The sequence below is a fragment of the Molothrus ater genome, chromosome 8 (genome assembly GCF_012460135.2).
Source record: "Molothrus ater isolate BHLD 08-10-18 breed brown headed cowbird chromosome 8, BPBGC_Mater_1.1, whole genome shotgun sequence".
NCBI classification, from domain to species: Eukaryota; Metazoa; Chordata; class Aves; order Passeriformes; family Icteridae; genus Molothrus; species Molothrus ater.
In genome coordinates, this window is record NC_050485.2 from 6,337,565 (window position 1) to 6,350,756 (window position 13,192).

The 13,192-nt window shown below is 42.0% G+C and overlaps 1 long non-coding RNA gene across 3 annotated transcripts in view; it reads left to right on the forward strand.

Annotated features, from left to right (window-relative positions):
* Positions 1–13,192, forward strand: part of LOC118688473 (uncharacterized) — a 127,901-nt gene that overhangs the window by 28,258 nt on the left and 86,451 nt on the right. For 2 of the 3 annotated variants that reach the window (XR_004980471.2, XR_004980472.2), the window contains exons 6-8: positions 8,887–9,040; positions 10,954–11,061; positions 11,562–12,676. This is a non-coding gene — a long non-coding RNA (uncharacterized LOC118688473). The remainder of the gene's footprint in view (positions 1–8,886; positions 9,041–10,953; positions 11,062–11,561; positions 12,677–13,192) is intronic. The other variant, XR_004980473.2, reaches the window with a different exon arrangement.

Sequence of the window (13,192 nt, forward strand, 5' to 3'; positions counted from 1 at the left end):
CTCAGAGATCTGAGAACAGTACTACTGATCTCCAAGTGATAGCCTCTTGGATATTGTTGCTGAAACTTTCTGGAAGTAGTGCAAACCAGGAGGGAACAATTAATCCTCAGAGTAACCCCATTTACTCTAGCAGTTTGGCCCTGAGGGAGTAGGAGCACTTGATGTCTGACAGCAGCCCCAAATGTCAGTATTTCTCCACTTGTTCGTTTGCTGCTTGCTGTGGTCGATTTCATGCCGTTATAAGCTGTTTATGTACAGCCTGATCAAAGTACTTAATGACAGGGTTAATTTCTACGTATAATGAGGAAGTCAAGACAGGAGACAGGTACTGTGTAATCGAATTTTTCATTTTGGAATTTGTTTCTCTTCATGTAGGGCTTAGCTTTGATTTTTATTACCATTAATGTCTGCATTTACTGTTATTTCTAGTTTCCCAGATGAGCTAAACCTACTGCAGAAATAGGCACTGAATTGTTCCAACAGCTTCTATGAAAGTATGAGGATAAAGTAAAAAGAGTCTATAACTTCTTTACAGCAAGACCTCAAAGTGCAGTTTGGTTTGGGGGACCAATAAAGCTGCACTTCTTTAACAGTCTACTGAGACATCTAATCCTCTTTTTCTGACTCAATAGGTACAGGCACAGACATGGATGCTTAGATATCTCTGTAAGCAGCCAGAGAGACAAAGACTATGTTAAAATCTGGAAACCTTATAGTTTATGAAATGTATGTCTTCAGCAAGACTTTGCAGACATAAATTAATCCCAAGAGAATCCCTTTGAAAGAGCTGATATTGAAAATGAATGGTTCTCCTTTTTCTGAAGATGGAAACGGTGCATTAGATCTGCATTTGCCCTGCTTATTTTGGTTTTCATTTTTAGGTGCACTGAGGGCTGTAAATATTTCTGGACATTCAGAAATCTAGGGGTACAAAAGTGATAGAGGCCTCACAAAACACATCTCTGGGGTAGCCAGCTTCAGAAATGAAGCTGGAAGTGGGGATGACATTAAACCTCGGTATATCTACACTACCTTGCATCCACTGTTTTTCTCTTTTTCTAGCACTCTATATTTCAGAAAAATAGGGATTTAAAAGTTCATTCTAAATTCTGTGGACCACTGTTATACAAGCTTCCTTACGGCTGAGGTAGAAATCCTTCTTTGTGAGGAGAGTGTGCACCTCTATTAGCACCACTGTGCAAGCTGTAGTTTGCAAATGCGGTGGGAGGCTTTGCTTATGCTAATTTGGGCTCAGTCATGCACCTCTTTTCCTCTTTTACATGCAAATAGCAGCTGTGTCAGTCTCTGGGATGCCTGCTTGTTCCTTTAACGGAGAGATTCCAGTTCATACCTTCACCCAGTGCATTTGTGCGTGGGCAGAGGTATAGCGCAGTGGTACAGTTGCTGACAAGGGAAGAGCTGTGACGGAGGTTGGAACAAGTTAGTGAAATAGAGAAGTCTTGAAAGAAGACACTGAGCTTTTCTTGTATGTTTTCATTTATTAAAAAAAAAAAAAAAGTGTGGGAGTAGAGAAGAGCAGAGATCTACACAACATGATAATCCATAATCCTGCCCCCATAAAAAGGGATCTCTTGACTCTCTTGACTGCCAGAGAGATCCATTTCTTTCTTCTGACCCAAAGGGTTCTGGCAGCAGTGGTGAGGCTGGAGCACATCAGCCACCAGCCTGTGTAGCTGGGATGGCTGTGGGCTGAGTGCAGGCGCTTGGATTCCTCATGGTGGTGCCCTGGTGCTGAGGGAGCTGGGCTGGTGAGCTGTCCTGCTGCAGGCATCATGCTCCAGAGGGTCCCTGGCTTGCCAAGCCACTGGCTGTCCTGTGCTCTGCTCTTCCAGGGTTTTACATGGTGCAGTGCAGCACAACTGCCCTGCTGGGAAGACAAGGAAGTTCATGGTACTTGCTTGGACCAACAGGCAAATTGAGTACAAAGCATGATGTTATATATGATGTTATTTCTTCCTCTGTCTTCAGCCTTCTCCTCTGCTTTATGGTTATGGCTACCTGAACCCAGCCATCACCTTCCTTTTCCTCTCCTGCTCTTGTCACGGAAGTCAATGCAAAATTAATTAGGTGAAATAATTTCTATGACATTACTTCTGATGCTGTTGAGTTTACTGAAGAAAGTTGGTATTAGTACCATGGAGACCACAGAATGTAAGTGTTATACGTGGGGCAGTTTAAAAGGGTGTTTCATTTAAGGTGCAAGGATTTCCAGAAGTTTGGAGTACAGAGTTTTCTAAGAAGGTCAGCTCAAAAAGATATTATATCCCTGTGAAGTTCTCAGTTAAATCTGTGGGCAACTTGTCACAAGGGTTTTCAGAAGATGGCAGCTCACCTATTGGAAAGCCCTGGCCCATGTTTGTTTTCTCCCCCAAAAAGACTGTTCTGATGTCAGTGCCACAGATTCAGGACTCAGTGTACAGCCAGGATTCAGCTTGCATTCCCTTCCTTGTGTGTCCATGGACACCCTTGGGGGCTGTAAAATGATAAATTTACATGTGATTTATCTGTCTCTGACCTGTTTTATAAACTACTTGATCATATCCCCTGTGTGTGTGTGCAGGTGGCAGATGTGGGGTCAGCAATAGAAACACATGTGCATGCTTTAGTCATAGTAATGGCATCAAAGTGATGCCACTTTTGTGTAGGGAAGGCCCTTAAACCCCTCTCTAGCCTCTCCACTGATCCATGTGGAAACAAGGCTGTGATCTGTAGAGTTTCACTGACTTCAGGTTTGACAACACTACATTAAGTGGGTAATATGTTGTGACACAACAGGATAGATTTCTGGCCCTAGTAATGACCGTGGATTTTGATATTGATTTTGGAAGTATTTTAGGATTTCAGCTGTAGAAATTAGTGGCAAATTCCATGATGAAATAATCTAGTTATTTCCTATCAAACAGGCTCTTCAGCAACATGGTATTCCAGAAAATGCTTTTCAAATGGAACATCTTGAGCTATTGACCCCACAAAGAAATACATGCATACAATAGAATTACTTCCTGTCTATTTAACACTCACGTGTAGCAATGTGGGTGGGTCTGATTATGTTGTTTTCCGCTGTAATGACAATTTATCCAAACCAATTTGTTGCCTGGCTTAAATTTTGCAAAACCACCTGGTCTTTAAAACCTTTTGAGAAAGGGTGATATTTGCACCTGACATGTCTACAAGTAACTTAGATCAAGTTATTGATCGGTCCTGTACATGTCGCTTTCCAGTGGGAGGATGAGATGGAGAGGCCAATCCATTACTGCAGCCATCTACCACTGGAAAGCAACAGCACTAATGATACAGCTTTTCAATAGCTGATTTATATTATCCTGCAGTCAACAAGAACTCATGATTTTGTCATTGTACTGTTTAAAGGAACCCTCCCAAATGCTGGCAGACCCCGAATCTGACACATTGTAACACAGCTGCTATGTTACAAGCTGGGGAAAACTGAACAAAACCCCACAAGTCCTCCAGAGTGTGGTCTGGATGAGCTCTTTGCTCACTGAGCAATGGATCTTGTGAGCCCCCAGTTCATGAGAGGCTCATTCTAGGGAGTGATTCCTGTTAAGATTTGCTTTAGTTCCATCAGCTGTTCCCTGGCATTTGCTACCCAGAGGGGAGGATGGAGTTACACTTCTTTCTCTGGGCAAATACTGCACTTAGAATCTCAGTGACCAACTGCTAGTTTGGTGGTGATTAATGAGAACTATGTGTCAGTGGCTATGAATGAGAGGCTGGTTCCCCTCTTCTTCCATCTAGTGATAGGAGTACCTTGGGCAGAGGAAGTGTGTGCAGAATCCAGCACGGAGCAGAGCTCCTGAGGGAGAGAGCAGCAGCAGTGAGGAGCTGAGTTTGCAGGAGCAAGCTTTTGATGAGCCATGCAAGAGCTGGTCTGGGCAGTCAGTGGGCACAGCCCCATCCTCTCTTTGGGTCATGTTTGAACATGGCTACGGTCACATCAGCTCCGTGAGGCTGAGATCTTGTTTTGGGCACTCCTATCAACAGCCATGAGGGAAAGGCTGTGTGAGAGCAGCCAGGCACTGAGACAAGGGAGTGGAGATGTGTGGAGCTCTGCATGCTCAGATGGGCTGGCCTGCAAGGACAAGCACTGTGTTTCTGGACTTGTACACACCCTGTTTTCACACAAACATTTCATGTAGATTTGGAAAATGCAATAGCTGCCGAGCATATTTTACACAGTCACAGCCTAGTGACTGAAGGATCCACTAATTAAGAAGCCTCTAATTAGGCTTTTAAATGATAAAATGTAATGGCTCTAGTGCAGCTGTTGTAAACTATAGAGTAAATTATATCCAGTTGAAAGAGGCCTTAATTATGTAATTATATAACATACTCTAAAGACTTAGAAAGATAAAAGAATTTTTAGTATCTGCAATTAAAAAAAAAACAAGGGAGTAACAACAGAGCTCTTAAACCAATGAAAGCAAGGAAATTCAAAGTTAATTTGAAAAGCTGTGCTGGTACTTTCTTTTATTCTTATGTTGTTCTAATTTTTGGAGGGTTGTTTTTGCTCTTTTTGTTTTCATGATGGAGGAGATAAAGAAGTATTGTCAACCAGGAGTTTATGTCCCCTGTTTTTGTTTTTCTCGCTTTTATAGGTCCATGTACAGCATTGATGATACTCAGCAAACCTTCTGGGGCTTCATTTCTGCAGAAATCCCTAGCAAGAACACACTTATTAGCCAGCTTGTCTCCTTGCATTCTGATTTACAGAATGGTGGGTTGTTACACATGATTTTCTGAAGGCAACAGGACTCAAATGTCGGTCACATTTGGCCCCTGGAGGTTGTGTTTAGGCCACATCTAGCCTGCATGTTGTTGGTGCAATGTTGGCAGCCATTTTCCATGCTGGACTTACTAAATGGAGAAAAGGGTTTGGATATATCTGGGCAATTCAGCTAAGTGGAGATTGCACTCTGGGCTTCTTTTTTACAGGGCTTAGTTCTGCTGCACTGAAACAGAGGAGAATTTAGCCCTTGCCCACACTGGGGCTGGACCAGACTCCAGTCTGCTTAGCCCTTAGACACCAGCACTCTTCCCCTCAGCCCAGCTGTGCCTGACAGTGCCTCCTTGGGAGCCTCACCAGCTCTGTCTCCAAACCTGCATCTGCTCTCAGCCTCCCTTGCTAACCCAGCCCTGTCTGCTGCCCTTCCTTGCCATCTCCAATCACAACTGATGCTGATGTGCTGCAGTGAGCAAGTGCCTCTTTATAGAGAAAAGGAAAGATATCTCTGATGTGAGCCTGGTGGCTTTGCTCATCTCTTGCCAGTTCTTTTAGTTTCTTCAATTACTGCTCCTCAGGACAAGGGCTGTGCTTTTTGTGTCTGTGAGCTGCAGCCACATAGAAGATACAGGCTGTAGGCTGTGATGTGGAGAGAGCTGTTCTTAGGGGATGGCCTTCACAGCTGCAGGACCAAGCACCCCATGACAGCCAAAGGAGTAGTGCTTTTCTTGCTTATTCCAGCCACATCCAAGTATTTTTATCTGGAAATGTCACAGTGAGGGAAATAAGGAATACAGATCTCATAGTAAATTTTTATGGCTGATTAATTAGCCCAAAGAGTATTAAATTGTGCTAATGTAGTTTGCCTCTTCGATGCTGTCTTTTGACTTCAATGGAACTAAATACATGCTTAAAGTTAACTACATGCCTAAGTGCTGTGGTGAATCGGGGCCTAGGGCATTAATTAGAACTTGGCTCAGATTTACTTTCAAGGCTTTTCCCCCTCTTTTTTTTTTTTTTCTTTTTTTTACTCTTCAGCGCTCAGCAGTTTAATTGGTATGCAGATGTTCCCCTTTATTGCTGGCAGAGGCCTCTGTCACTGTTCTGAAGGTACTCAGACTTCAAGGCTGGTACAGTGGGCAGGAAGAAACCCCCCCTGAGGGCTTTCAAGCTTTGTGGGAAATAATGATATATGAGACAGGGATTCCTTTGGAACCTGAAGGGAACATGACAGACAGAATAATATGGGAGGAAAACATTGTCTTCACAATTGAGACTGATGGTCTCATCTTGTCTCCTTGTTATTGTTACCAACCAAGACTGAGATGAGCTTTCTTATGAAGAACTTCATTTTGTGGCAGGTTCTGTATGTTGGGCACACTGCGCTCAGTGGTAGCTTTCCATCCAAAGTACAGATATTGACAGCTCTGAGGAACCCTTTGAGGTGGTGGTTTAGCTTAAAACCTAAAATTCCTTCCAGCATTGAGATGCATTTTGTCAGGAATGACAGTTGCAATTCGATAATCTTTTACCACTTTGCCTGCCCATATGAAGGGTTGTTGGGCACAGGAGTGTCAGCTTTATGAATCAGATTTTCTCACACTTTATTAATTTCACTTTCCAGTGGTTAGTGCATGTTTGCAAGAGACAATTGATTTGTACGGATCTGTGTAGGATGGAGCAAAGCTGGAACTAAAGCAGGAATGCAAGTTGACAGCAATGCAATAGCTCTAATTGACAGACACCAAAGACACTATTTAAAGCAACATCTCCTCTGATGTTTAGGTTAAAAATGACCCTCAATTTGTCCTCAGGTTGCTATGTCCAAAAAGAAATGCTTTTATGTATGCTCGTTTCAAATAGATTAGCCAAAAAATCAAGTGCTCATTTTCTATACTTTTATTTTCAAGTTAGAGATGATTCAAACTGCTCTTGTGCAAGGTACTGGAAGATGGCTGTTTCTGAACTCCTCCAGTGTAAAAGCTGTCTTTCAGGGGATGCTTTGCACATGTGAGATTTATGTTAGTATTTTTTGGCACCCAGAGTTTGCATTCCAGCTAATGGGAGGTAGAAGGACTAATACACATAGTGTATGTTGTGGGTGCAAAAATGCAAATAGAAATTACACCCAATGTGGAAGGGGCTAGGAAAATGTACCTTCTTGCATGTGAGCAGGGCAGGTTAGGAAACATCATCTTCCTTTTACAATTGTCTGTTACTCTTTACATTTCTGGAGAACTGGGATCTTGCTGTTAATCTTACAAAAATAGATGCTGTGGTGAAGCCTGAGGCATGAATAAAATTGGATGTTAATCTTAAAGCAGATTTTTTACAGCTATGCACTCAGAGCAGTGAATCCAAATGATTTTGGAAACTCTGTGGTTTTTACTTATTTAGATCAAAATGCTGTGGGGGAAAAAGGTCAGTGGCACAGGTACATATTGTAACATTTGGGGCTGCTGAAAGATGGGCAGATAAGCACAGCAAATATTAGACTTCTCTGACTTGACACAAATAATAGGCAAAGCTGAAAAAAGCCTGCTGACAAGAGGAGTGGGTGTTGGTGGGTGACTTGCTGCAGTTTTAGAGCTGTTAAGTGTAGGTTTTTTAGCATTTTCATTATTTAAAAGTGGAGTGGTAGTTTCTTCACTCCTTCTGAAAAGTTACTAATTTACTCTGAAATATAGGGTAAGCCACAATGATTTAACAGATTTGTAATGTGCTTTAGAGTGACTTTAAGTAAGATACCTCCTTCTCTCTGAGCTTCCCACTGTCTCAGCTCTGCCCTCACTCCTTTCTCTGTGTACATCTGCAACAAAATGCAAAGCAAGGGCTGCCCCATGCATGACTTTCAGCTGTATCCTGTGTCAGCTGGAGTGCCTGGATGACTGTGACCACTGGTGCTCATGCAGGTTTGCTTCATTGCCAGGGTTCAGAAAGACTGCCAGGCTGAGCTAGCTACATTTGGATATTGGGAATAGCCAGGCTGAGCTAGCTACATTTGGATATTGGGAATGGCAGCTTAGACTGGAGTGGTTCAAAAGCTGCTGCTCTGCAGGTGGACAGCCCTTTCTTGAAGGAGCCCTGACATACAGAGCCTACCTTTTGCCTGATGCATGGAAAGTGCCTAGTGGAGCATGGCCAAGGGCTGGAATTAAGGTCCCCAGGATATTGCTGGCATACAGGCAGCGTTAATTAATCTGTGGTCCTCTGTGTCTGGTTCAGAGAAAGCAGCTGAGTTGTATTCCTAAGGGGCTGTCCCAGAAGGGAGGCAGCCTTCAGGGATGGAAGGTGCTCAGGACATTCTCTTCTGTTGTCAAGCTGGAAGGGTCTCAGCTGTGTCATGCCCACAGCTGTGCTGAGTAGCCGTGCCTATGGCAGGATGCTTCAGCTGCAGCCTTTTGTATGGATGGTATTTGAATCTGATGGTGCCTGGCTGAGAGGGAGCTGGTCCTGCATTTACTCAGAGAGATCTCTAGTGGTTTGTGGTAAGGAATTGGGACCTGGGGCTGAAGCCACAACCTCCAGGACCAAACCACAGAATTTACACAGCTGCTAAGGCCTGCCCATTTGCCTTCCCTGATGAAAGTCTGTCATCACACAGCTCTTGCACTTCTGTCGCTCTAGTCATTATTGGTGGAGGGAAGAATCTGTTTTGTTCAATATAACAATGATGTCTAGCTCAGTTTCATTTTATTAGCTGCTGCTGATTTGTTCCTATTCAGTGCATCCATGGATTTGTTTAGTGTAATGTGGAGGGGCTTGGGTCAGAGACAGAGAGACACACAGTCGATGGTCCTTGTGACAAACAGCCCTGAGTTTATTCCCACAGCTCCTTTTGTAGGAACTCAAATTTCCCTAGCCTACACATGGGATGCCTTGAGGTCTTAGCACCATCCAGATCTCTGGCCAATGATACATCTGCATTTAGGGGTGATGACACTGGCTGGGGGTCCCTGTGTAGATTTGAGTCCAACCTATCCTTGCCCACCCAGGGACTGTAATGCTACAGTTTAGTATCAGTAATCAAGGGTAGAAATTCTTGAATAGAAAGCTAGGTGGAAATTCTGAGTTTCTGGAGGACTCCAGGATTTGTTTTGCTCTTCTTTGTTTCCCTGTTCTAGGAGGTGTGAAGTACACTTGTCCATTCATAACTGGAACTATTCAAGATGAACAGGCCTGAAAGGGCGCTATAAGTTTCTCTTGCTGTCTGTTGTAGTAAAGGTCTTGTCTTCCAGCAAACATTATGAATGAAAGCTTTTGTTACAAGGAGAGGTGGTAAGTTTGTATATTCAGCTTCTATTGGGAAGAATATTTTGATGTGAAACCTTTCTTTTTCCAGAGGTTTGAGCCAAGTGCTTTTGATCTGGGAGCTTACATATGGGTAAGTGCAGCTATGTTGTGCTGGGTAGATGTCACCCTCAGGGATTTGTGCATGGATCTCTCCTTGGCCTGAACTGGAGAAGGGCAAGAGTTTGTTCACTTTTGCTTTCTGTCACTGAGAAAAATGAATGCTGTTCTATAAAGCTATAATTTCTTCCCAAGCAGATGATGACTAAAGAAGGCCTGAACTGAGTATAGATAATCTTATATTTACTTGAAATGAATGTAGCTCATAACTCTTATTTTAGCACCGATCTGGAACACTACTGTGAGCAGATTTACGTCTGCCTCTTCCCTACCTTGGCATTCTGGCATTTATGCACTCACTGCACTGGTAGTGCACATTCTTGCAGTGATACTTGGGAGTTTAATGAAGCCCAAGTGTCTGAAAGGTGAGTAGGTAAAAGGTAGATACTTTGAGATCCAAACCTATTCCTTTTGTGTGCTCCACAATCTTATTTTAGTTCTTAAATATAGTTTCATTCTTCTGATACTAAGAGTCAGCACTGATTTCAGTATGTGAATCATCAGGAGAGTTATTAACTATTTTCTACTTGCATGGTCCTTTGTTGCAGCACTGAAAATACCTAACTTCAACCATGTGTTTTTAGACGAGATACTCAGAGGAAGCCGTTTCTGTGGTTATAGAAGAGCAGATTTAATCTGGAAGTCATTGAGAGAAACCAATAAAGAATTTCCTTGATGTGATTTTTGGAGTTACTTGCTGGAATTGAATTGCATGGTTTTGGGTTTTGGACATAAGGGCACTTGAAAGCTCTAAGAAGCTTAAATGTAGATGATAATGAAAATGTTATTGGTATTTTTAGGTCAGTCGATAATGTCAGTGTATTAAAGTGATATGAAATATCTCCTTGATTTCATGGACAGTGCATTACTTTATATAGTTTATTGTAATAACATGATCCTTGATATACACTGATGATAAGTTTAGCTTTATAAATTTTTTTTTTTAGAAATCCAATTGCCCTGAAATGCCATATCAAAAGTATGTTTATTACAGAACAAGAACAGTTACACTCTGCCAGTGTTATCTCTATGAAAGCAACCTAAGCTAAGAAAGCACATTTGGAAAAAACGTGCCAAGCAGAGGTGGTTGGTTTTTTTTTCTTTTGTTAGACTTTCTGGGAACATTCATTAATAGTTGGAAATGTGGTCTTTCAACTAAATTTCTTTCACCCAGATTATATGCAAATTGCAGAATTCTTCAAGCATAAAGTCATATGCCACGAGTATGATATTAGCATCTCTTTTAATAAAAATAACTTTGAAATAGGTACCTTGTTTGGTGAATTGCCTTCCTTATCATTCATCACTGTGTAACACCTTTGTAGAACAACAGTAACTGGAAGGAAGGAAGGAAAATACTGGACAGTGTTTCTTGGAACTGGGATTGGCAGAGGTCTGCCTTTCTGGAAAAGAAATGCTGATTTTGGTTCTTTATTTTGTCCTGGCCTTTTAATGCTGTTGTGTACTGAAAGAAAAGAATAAAAGTGAGCACTAGATGAGCTGTGAATTCCCTTTGGACCAGACTTTGGGAGTCTCTGCTCTAACACGTATTTTGGGGTTACTTTATCCTGCGGGACTTTATTCACAAAATCTCAGAACATATTCTTCCAATAAGATTTCACATAGTTCGATAAATGTTTGGATAAATTTCATACCATCTTATCAAAGCAGACAATAGTTCTTTCTTGAGGAACTGAGCGTAAGTGAAATGCTCATTTATGTTGGTGGAATAATAATTAAGAGTACAAGATCCAAATCAGTGCTTTGTTATTCTGTTGCAGGAGTAGGCTGAATCAAGCCTCTGTCAAGAGCCACTGCTGAAACACTGAATTAACACACCCAAGAGCAGCACATCAGGAGGATAGCCTTCTGCCAGGAATACTGTGGAGGTATACCTTGTTCACAGAAGCTCTGGAAACATCGTGAGACTTGGACAGACACAGTGCATCCTCAGAAGGCAGAGATGTTGCTGCTCTGAGCACTGCATACTCTGTGTTCATGACTGATGGAAATAATGCCCAGTTTTGGGGGGAGCTTGGTGGTATGGGAGACAGTCACAGCAGCTCTAATAGAGTGGCTTATCACTTTCTTGTCGAGCCAGGTGCAGCTTCTGTTCTCTTTTGCACCCACAAATCTGGTATAATATTAATTAGATTGTCAATTGTCATTTGGTTTCATTAATGAAGATCCATAAAACAAAAAAAAGGAAAGGTTCCATAGTCATGCTAAAACTTGGTATGTCATTTATACGAAGGGGGTGAACAGAGATTGGTAGCCATGAAACACTGCTTTTCCAGAAATATGAAATGTTTAGGTAAAATATCTAGGTAAAATCTAACAGAAGTTTGATTGCTGCCTGATAAAATGGTGTCTCTTCCCTTCTAAATAGGTTTGATCATCTCCTTAGTGCAAGCCCTGCACCTTCACCTAGATTCCTTCCCAGGCAGCTACAGTGGATCTGCTCACCAAGGGAATTTGTCCCACTGGATTCCTTCTTTTTTCTTTTTCTGTGCAGTTGAATGAAAAGTGTGTGCCTTTTGAAGAGCAGCAACTGAAAGAAATATTGATGACTGCCAGGGCATCTACAGAAAAAGATAAGAAAATTACTCTACTACAACAGTGAAAACAAAGAGGCTTTGTTAACACTTTCTTGTAGGTTGTATATATTAATAGTAACAAGTAAAGTTTTGTATTTTTTCAGAGAAACACACAGGCCTTGAATTGTATTGTTTTAATTGCAACTAACTGAATGAATTAAGTGGAAAATTGCACACAGTACTTTGATTGTCTAATTCTCTGTATGTGAGGCTTTGGGAACAGTTTGTTATTATAAAAGAACAGCACTAACCAGAAATCAGCCAACATGTAATTGCTAGGCTGAGGGGCAGTTTGGGGAAAGCTGATACTTATTTATACATTATTAAATAAAAGCACATAATATGAGGATCATCTCTCACTGCCTCCACACTTCATACATTACTCATCTTCCTAAATTTCATGGTTTTGTACTCCCTTAGTACATTGCTGCTTATAACCAGTGCAGGCATCAAAACCACCCACATCCAGGAAAGGAGATGCCTGTGCATTTGTTATGATGGCAGATTTGGTTATGGGACTCATCAAAGATTATGAACCTTCAGTTCAAGGAAAGGAATCTTGACTCAAGTTTTAAAGGTTGTTTTCAGTACCTAAAATACACCTGGGCACCTGGGACTGTTCAGGTGGCTGAAACTCTGGCTGGTGTTTCCACTTGACTATGTACCTTTAGAGATTTACAGTCAGCCAGTACCCTAAAAAGAAGACTTAAGAGCAATTTTGGCATTAAATTTGACAGAGTTCCCAAAAAAACGTTGGTTATATAATTCCCATCGGTTCTGGTAAGAATCAGGGAACTTCTGGTTATCTCCAGTGGTTCTCACTGCTCACTTGTGCCTTACTCCCATAGGAAACAGCCACTTGCAAGACACAGAGAGGAGACAGATGGTGATTGGACTTATGAAGAAGGTAGAGTAGTACTTAGTTCTCAGTGGTTTTGGCTATTTCAGCTCTCCTGGAGGATGGAGCTGCCATTTGTTCCTTCAGCACAAATTTGAGGGCTTCTTGGAAAGCATGGTCTATTTCAGAGGACACAGAAGAAGTTCCTTGTGCCACATAAGAAGGGGTTGGGTAATTCTGGCCTCACAAGTGAGATGAATGTCTTACAGACCAAGAGGCCCCTGGTGATCTGCAGCAGAGAGTCTGTGGATGGGAAGGTGTGCCAGCACCTGGGGAGATGGCACTGCTGGACACATCTTTGGAGTTGCTGAGCTTCTATATGCAATGACATTCATGCTGTACAAACAAACCCCACTATTAAACCACTTAAACACTGTTTATGCAACCTCAAAATGGTAGAGGCTTGATTTTATTACTTCATCTGCAGGCTTGTTGAAACTTACATGTCCACACTGAAGTGGTGTGAAGATTAAATTGCTAATCCTAGTTACCAGTATAGACTGTTGCACAGAAGGTGCCTGAGAG